The sequence below is a fragment of the Alligator sinensis genome, unplaced genomic scaffold, assembly GCF_000455745.1.
Source record: "Alligator sinensis unplaced genomic scaffold, ASM45574v1 scaffold84_2, whole genome shotgun sequence".
Taxonomy (NCBI): domain Eukaryota; kingdom Metazoa; phylum Chordata; order Crocodylia; family Alligatoridae; genus Alligator; species Alligator sinensis.
This window is the reverse complement of record NW_005842247.1, coordinates 1567444-1575642: the sequence shown is the minus strand read 5'-3', so window position 1 is coordinate 1575642 and position 8199 is coordinate 1567444.

Below are 8199 nucleotides of genomic sequence, written 5' to 3'. Positions count from 1 at the left end.
AGGAAATAGAAATGAAAAAGTGCCATAAGTACTCCAGATTCCCCATTGAGTTTGGTTCTGTGGAGATAATGGGCTACATTCAGCCCTAGGCAACATTGGCTGCTGCAAAACATAAATTAAGGCTGGGATTCTGGAGGCACTAACCAATAACTTAAGCTTCACTCTTCTTGCTTAAGAGTTGTAAAAGCCCCTACTCATTTCCCTTAAACTTACTTGGCAATATGTAGAGAATCTGTTTCCTAGTGTTCTTTTACTTCTGTCTTCCTTCATTTAACCAGGCATTGTTGTTTGATTGCTTCCCCCCTCCCCCTTTCCTGTCCAGTTGGTTTGAAATTCTTGATTTTTTTAAGTAACTATTTATGAAACAGCTGATTTTTTGTTCCTTATTCTCAAGAATGTGTAGTTCATTTTACTTTTAGTATGGCACCTTTTGGGATTCTCTTGCCTTACCCTATGCTGGTGAATTTGTAATACCTTTTGCTGCCATGTGTTTATTCACAAGATTTTTTCATTTCATTCTGTAACATTAAATAGTCTTTTACTGCTTGTGTTCTGTAAGCCCATTCTTCACTATACTAAATCGAAACTCCTGTTTCAAAACTTTCCTATTATTGTTTTCCTTCAGTTGCTCTGTGCTGGTAGGACACAGACCCAAAATAAATAGCCAGTTGCCTGGAATTTCCTTTTTTCTGGTTCTAGCCTTACATATGTAACGTTGGAATGTCTTCTATATGGGTTTTTTTGGTTGTACTTTTTACGTCATAGACTTCTGGATAATTAAAATCCCTCAAGAGTAGGCATGTTGGGGATTCAAGTACTTCCACAAGCAGGCATAGGATTTTGGTTTTTTTCTTTTAATTCTATTTTTTTCTTTTATTTTTCAGTCTTTATTATCTTCTCTACCAACCTTCACACCCTGTGTCCCCCGCCTCCCCCTTTTCAATGCTGAACTACAGCTCAAAGGCATAAATAATTTTGACAACAATAATTGTATCACAGATCTTCCATCTTCCCTTTCTATCCCTTAATGCTGTCTAGGCACTCTTCCTTTTGGGGTTAATTTATGTCAAGTTGGTCATAAATAATTTTCATCACATTAGCAATATTTCACATTCTTATTGCTTGTTTCCTATATCCTTCAGTTTGTATAGAGGCCCTATAAACATTAATGGCAAAAGGAAACCTGTTAACCATGAAAGACTGTTAATATATTAGGCCCAAAACCCGAGTTGTTGTTAATAGTGGGGTTTTTTTCAAATAGATCAGTCAGATGCACAACATATAAAAATAATGTCAGCGACCAGTGTGTAAGGTAAACATTACAAAAACAACAATTTTTTTCTCCCTACTGGTTCTGAAGCAGCCACTAACTACTAATAAATGCTATTCCCAAAACTCTTCTGACATTAACTGATGAGGCTGGTATATACACTGTTTTGAACTGACATAAGTAGAACTTGAGAAACAAAACCAATAAAATCAATGTACTGCAAAATGCAAAGGGATCCACACAGAGTAAAAAACATTTTCAAACACAGGGGAAAATCCAAGTTTCCTTATTGGGGCCTAACCACGGAAGTTGACAGTGTCACTGCTCAGGACCTGACAGGAGCATTGCAAAATCAGGCTTTTAATCCTTCTTTGGGTGTGTCCTCAATGATTTTGAAGGCTGAATTAAACAGGACTGAGTTAAACAGAAGTTTAGTGTGAATAAGGACTTCAGATTTTCCCCAAAGTGAATTAAAAAATCTTAAATTGTATATGCATGCATGTGTGTGTATGTCTCCTTTATATATACACATACAGATGCACACATTTTTCTCAACAAGAGCCTGCTGATTTCTCCTGTGCATCCCTCACTCACTCACCAGGGTATCTTATACTGCTGCCTCAGTAGGTACCAGGGAAGAAAGAATTTTGCTTTGTCCCAAAGCCAAATTTTCAAGAAAAATTGAACTCTTTGTCTCAGAGCTGTTTAACCTTCCTGGACTGCTAGCAGAAATTCTAAGAAATCTATTTAAAAATCAGAAGCTAAGTATATTTTTGTTTGAGAAAAAGAAAATTTCTCCTCTCTCTCCATGACAGGTTCATCATCCTGAGCAATCCAAGTGATCCCATTCTGACTTCAATCATAGTGTTTAGGCTTTCTCCAGGTTTATTCTGAAGCCCTCCATCCCTAACAGTAATAATATCTAATGAAAGAATACCAGGACCCCTACAGGACAAACTAGGGCAATTAGTGACAGATGGGGGCGGGCAAGGCCGAGCTATTCAATGAGTTCTTTGCTTCTGTATTCCAGAACATGGATCAGGACAAATCTCCCAAATGGATCATAGACAGGCACAAAAGGGACACCAGCCCACCAACTGTTAGTGCCGACTTGGTGAAGAGGCACCTGAAAGGACTGGATGTGTTTAAGTCAGCAGGCCCGAATGATCTTCATCCAAGGGTGCTGAAGGAATTGGCCAGTGTCATAGCAGAGCCACTGGCATGCCTGTTTGAGCACTCATGGTGTTCAGGTCAGGTCCCAGAGGACTGGAAAAGGGCCAATGCAGTCCCTATTTTCAAGAAGGGGAGGAAGGAGGATCCAGGTAACTTTAGACCGGTTAGTCTCACCTCTATCCTTGGGAAAACCTTTGAAAAAATTATTAAGGATTACATTTGCAGGAGTCCAGAAGGAAAATTAATGCTGAAGGGCAACCAGCATGGATTCATAGCAGGTAGAACCTGCCTGACAAACCTTGTTTCTTTTTATGACCAGGTCACAAAATGCTTAGACTCAGGAGTCAAGGTAGATGTCATTTACTTGGATTTTAAGAAGGCCTTCAATATGGTATCTCATCCTATTGTCATAAATAAACTGAGTGGCTGTGACGTAGATTATTACATGGTCAGGTGGGTGATAAATTGGCTTAGGGGTCACACCCAGAGAGTGGTAGTGGATGGGTTGGTATCAACCTGGACAGATGTGGGCAGTGGAGTCCCACAGGGCTAGGTCCTTGGACCTGTGCTGTTCAATGTCTTCATCAGTGACTTGGTCGAGGGCGTGGAAAGCACTCTGTCCAAATTCACAGATGATACCAAATTATGGGGGAAAGTTAACACACTAGAGGGTAGGGAATGAATCCGGGCAGATCTGGACAGGTTGGAAAAGTGGGCAAAACAAAATAGGATGCAGCTCAAGAAAGACAAGTGCAAAGTGCTGCACCTAGGGAGAGGGAATATCCAGCACACTTACAGGCTAGGGGATGACCCTCTCAGCAGCACAGCAGTGAAAAGGGATCTCAGAGTGATTGTTGACACCAAGATGGACATGAGATGTCAGTATGACGAAGCGATCAGTAAAGCTAACCACACTTTATCATGCATTAGCAGGTGCGTTACGAACAGGTCCAGGGAGGTGATACCTTCTATGCGGCATTGGTCAGGCCTCAGCTGGAGTACTGCATCCAGTTTTGAGTGCTGCACTTCAAAAGGGATGTGGACAACCTCAAGAGGGTTCAGAGGAGGGCCACTCATATGGCCTGCAGGCAAAGCCCTACAAAGAGAGATTGAGGGACCTGGATCTCTTCAGCCTCCACAAGAGAGGGCTGAGAGGTGATCTTGTGGCACCTACAAATTTGTCACGGGGGGAGGGGAGAGAGGGGCAGCAAGGAACAGGAGATGCTTTGTTTGCCAGGGCATCCCTTGGAGTAACTAAGAACAATGGCCACAAACTGACGGAGAGCAGATTTAGGTTAGACATTAGGAAGAACTTCTTTAAGGTAAAGGTTGCCAGAATCTGGAATGGGCTTCTAAGGGAGGTGGTGCTCTCCCCTACCTTGGGGGTCTTTAAGAGGAGGCTGGACATGTACCTGGCTGGGGTCATCTAACCCCATTGCTCTTTTCTGCCCAGGGCAGGGGGTCAGGCTCGATGATCTACCGAGGTCCTTTCGGACCCAAACATCTATGAATCTATGAACCATCCCTTAAAAAATGACATCCATTCTTATATTTTATTGGTAGTTTACTCTTCCAATAAGAATGTATTTTACAGAATAAAAACTTCCACATATCAGGGCATAAATCAGCCACTGACTTAATGGCATTAGAAAGAAACTTCCTTTGTGAGAAATCACCTAATTGTCCATTGTGGGTTTATTCTATGTTTCTCAGAAGCACCTGACAGTGACCACTTCTAAGACACTGGATATCAAATTGTATGGGCTTGGGCTGCTGATCTGATTTGGTATAACTGGTCATTTGTTCCTATCAAGCACCTGTTAGTACACACTTAGATTTCGGGTAACATTGATTGACATAGCAACATTAAAATTAAGTACTGCTCCTGTCTTAGATATCTGGGCATAATTCCTACTGAAGTAAATCCAAGTGCACAAAATTCTATGCACTTGCTTACCTGAGGGATGATATATTTTTGACAGATAGGCAAAGTGTTTCTTGTTTGCTTGTGGTTTTTTTCTTTCATTGCCTTAATCATGATGATTAGCAATTTTTGGATCTACGCTAGTATATTTTCAGGACAAGTTTACAAGCTGAGTAAACGAGAACCGTGTTTATGTGTTTTAGGGAAGAAATAGATAAATCCCAAATCCAAATATCATTTTCAGGCAGGCATGTTGCCAGGAGGTCTCTATACAACAACAGGGCAATTTATGCCTGCCCTAGGGTAGGGAAGAGTGTTTTCAGATGCATATTACTGAAACACATGCTTGGTGTTCAGCCACAAAATTGGTCTCCTATATGGGGAACTGTTATGTATGTTCAAGGTCCCTTATTTCAGATGGCTACTAATGGCCATAACTCTTAATTCTTCTCTGCCTGAGCTTAAATTAATGCTAACATATCAGCTAGTCTTACTTTTTACCAAATAAACACTGTTTCTCCCCTTTATATTTTGCTTTATTTCATACACATTACCTTACTTCACCAAAGCCAGTGGTATTTATTTCACTTGCTCCACTTACTTTATGGAGCACAGAGGCTACTGCTACAAGGGTATGGGTCACTGTGCTGTACTTTCCATTATTTATTTGCCCAACATGGCAACCATCCCTAAATAGCTTCCAACAAGTACCAACTGGGCTGAATCCTCCAGCCATTTGTGTTGTATCATCACAGCTGAGAGCCAAAAAAATCACATAAACATGATACAAGTGTAAGCTGCAGACATGAAGCACAATGTAGTATGCTGCTTGGGAGAGGAGCTTTCTTTTATTATTCCTGGTCATTAGACGCTATATATAAATAAGTAAAAATAAAATAATCAGGGATCAAATTCCTCATGTCATTCCCTCAAAATCATTGATGTGTATCAAAAGAAGATGCAATCTTGCTTTTTATTTCATACCTACTCACCAAAGTGGAAGAAAGTTGGCCGAACCGATTATGTACACAAACTAGATATGACATAGTAATCTCTCACTGCACTGTTTCAACACAGAAGTATGCAATTCTTGCTCTAATTGGTTAAAAAGTAAAAATCCAGGACAGAAAAAGATACTAAATAAAGTCCTTCTACAAACACTTATACATGTATTTAACGTTATGTACTGTACATGAAATCAATGGGATTGCTTAAAGTGCATAAAGTTAACCACATTTATAGGTTTCTGTAGGACTGGGCCCATGATCACTGGTCAGAGGACAAACTGAACTCAGTTTAACTCGTTCACAGTTCTTCAGTCTGCGCCGGAAGAACGAGCGTTATTTGGGATGCAGATGCATTATGGGCATGTAACTTCCCCAGAGTATATGTTCTATAATCCCTGTTATTTTTTTGTTTTTTATTTGACTTATAAACACAAGAGCTTAGCTTATAATTTTTCTTAAATACCTTCACATAAAAACCCAGTAGTTTCCCTAAATCTTGAAAATATTCAACCAAAGGTATTAATAAAATCAGACAATGCCCTGACAATATTCTGCTGCTTTTTATAAATACAAACCCTTGAATTATTTTTAATATTAAGATAATGATTGAGATTGGGACTCCATTATGTGAACTACTGTGTAAGCACACAAGTCCTTGACCCCATGGAGCACAATTTTTCACATAGACAAAGTTGACAAAGCTTGGGAGGGGGAACAGGGACAAGAGAAGTGAAGTGTTTTACCAAAAATCTCACAACAGAATAGCGGCAAAGCCTGCAATAGAACCCACATCTCTTGACTCACAGTCTTATGTTCAAGTCATTAAGACCACGTACTTCACTCAATAATTCCTGCCTCTCCCCAGAAGTTGAGGGAATGAAATGGATGTTCCTATGTATCCTGAAGGTCAACAGATTTGCACTATTATGGAGCAAGTTGTAAGGAAGTGAAGTCAAAACTGAAGGTTCAATCAGGGAAAGCAACTTGCTGTTAGATCTTTGAAATGCTTCTACCTGGGCACAACAGCTGTGGCATGCTGGAGAGATGCAGTTTCAAACTTTCTGGGGTCCTGAAAGGAGGACCTCTGCTACATTTCTCTGTGGTTTTATATGAGCACAGTGATGGTCAGGCATTACCAAAGATACTCAATTGGGGTTCTGCAGCATGCTGGGGTACCTCCAGATCCTTTCAAGGGTGCTGTGAGGTGCCACATGTTAGCATTGGTAGATGTGCACGTTTCACAAGATAAACTGGGTGATTTCAAAGGGGAATCTGCCCTGCTGGGGATTTGCTGGGTTCTTTGCCATAGAAGAATCACTCTGCTATTCTTCCGTAGTCAAAAAATGAGGGAAAACGCAGACCTGGCATTTTCTGAGGGGATTGGTGAGTCTATGGAGGGTGAACACTTTTTCTCTCTTGCTGCAGAGAGTAGGATGTGGACCAATGGCTTGAAGTTGTAGCAAGGTAGGTTTAGATCGGGCACCAGGAACAACTTCTGGTAGGAAGGCAGTGGAGTAGGCTGCCTAGGCAAGTTGTGGACTCTCTGGAGGTGTTCAAGAAGAGGTTAGACAGCTACTGGTCAGGGATGATCTAGGTCAGCATTTCTCAACCTGTGGGTCACGGCCCAGAAGTGGGTCACAAGGATATAAGAAAGAGCCGTGAACAAACTTTAAAAATGGGTTCTCTTTTTAAAGGAGAAAAACATGGGAAACCGTGGCTTTTTCCTTGCAGGCTGGAAGAGGTCTAGCCTGCGAGGGGCTGCTTGGGGTCCCCCATGCCCCACTACTCCGCACCTTGGGGGCTGGGGGCAGCAGGTTGGGAGCAAGGGGCACTGGGTCGGGACTGGCCATTGATGTTTACAAATGGGTCCTGGTACAAAATAGGTTGAGAGCCACTGATCTAGGCGAAGCTATGCCTATGTTCCCCTTATGGGTATTTGCCATGCTTCTGGGCTTGGCTTTGTTTTTAAACCAGTGTCAGAGGCACTGGGTGTTGACTGCAGCCAGGCTGGGGACATTGACTGGGCTGTGCCAATGCTCCTGCTGAGACTTAATGTTCCTCTGCTCAGGGTCAGTGGCCACATTTGGGTTCAGGAGGGAATTTTTCCCCATGGTCAGACAGTGGGTTTTTTGCCTTCCCCTGTAGCCGACGGCCTGGCTTTCAACCTGGGGTCTCCTGAGTGTAAATTAACCACCTCTTATAAAAGCAGGACAGAGGCTCCCATGATGTCCCTCTGGCAGGTTAGGGTGTCCTCCTGTCTGCTGCGTCAGGGTTGAGGGCAGTTTAGGAGGAGGTTAGGTTATGGCAGTGTTTCTCAGGGATGGGAAGGTCATGTGGGTGGGACTTCAACTCATTGCCCAATGGAAAAAATCAAAGTAGTTTGTACTTCAAACAGACGAATCCACAGAGATCTCGAACAGTGCAAAAGTGGGGTTTTGTTTTTGTCACGGTGGGACCGAGGTTTGGTTGGTGGGACGTAAGGTGCAACCGGTTGAGAACCACCGGGTTATGGAGCTGCACGGGCTGGTTTGGACCTGGCTGATCCCCGCTCGGGGGACTCTGCGATTTGACCTCTGCCAGTCTCGGCGACCTCACGGGTGGGCGCGCTTCTAGGTGCCGCCTTTGAGCCCTTCCCTGGGGGCCGTGTGCGCGCCTCGGGGCCCTGCCCCGCCCGGCCCAGGGAGATGTGTGGCGCTGCCTCCCGCCCTGAGGCAAGGGGACGCGGGGCGGGCTAAGGACTGCGCACCCCGCGCACCCGGCGGGACTACAAGCCCCATGATGCCGCGCGCGGGGCGGGCGGCGGTGACGCGAGGGGGGGGGGCGCC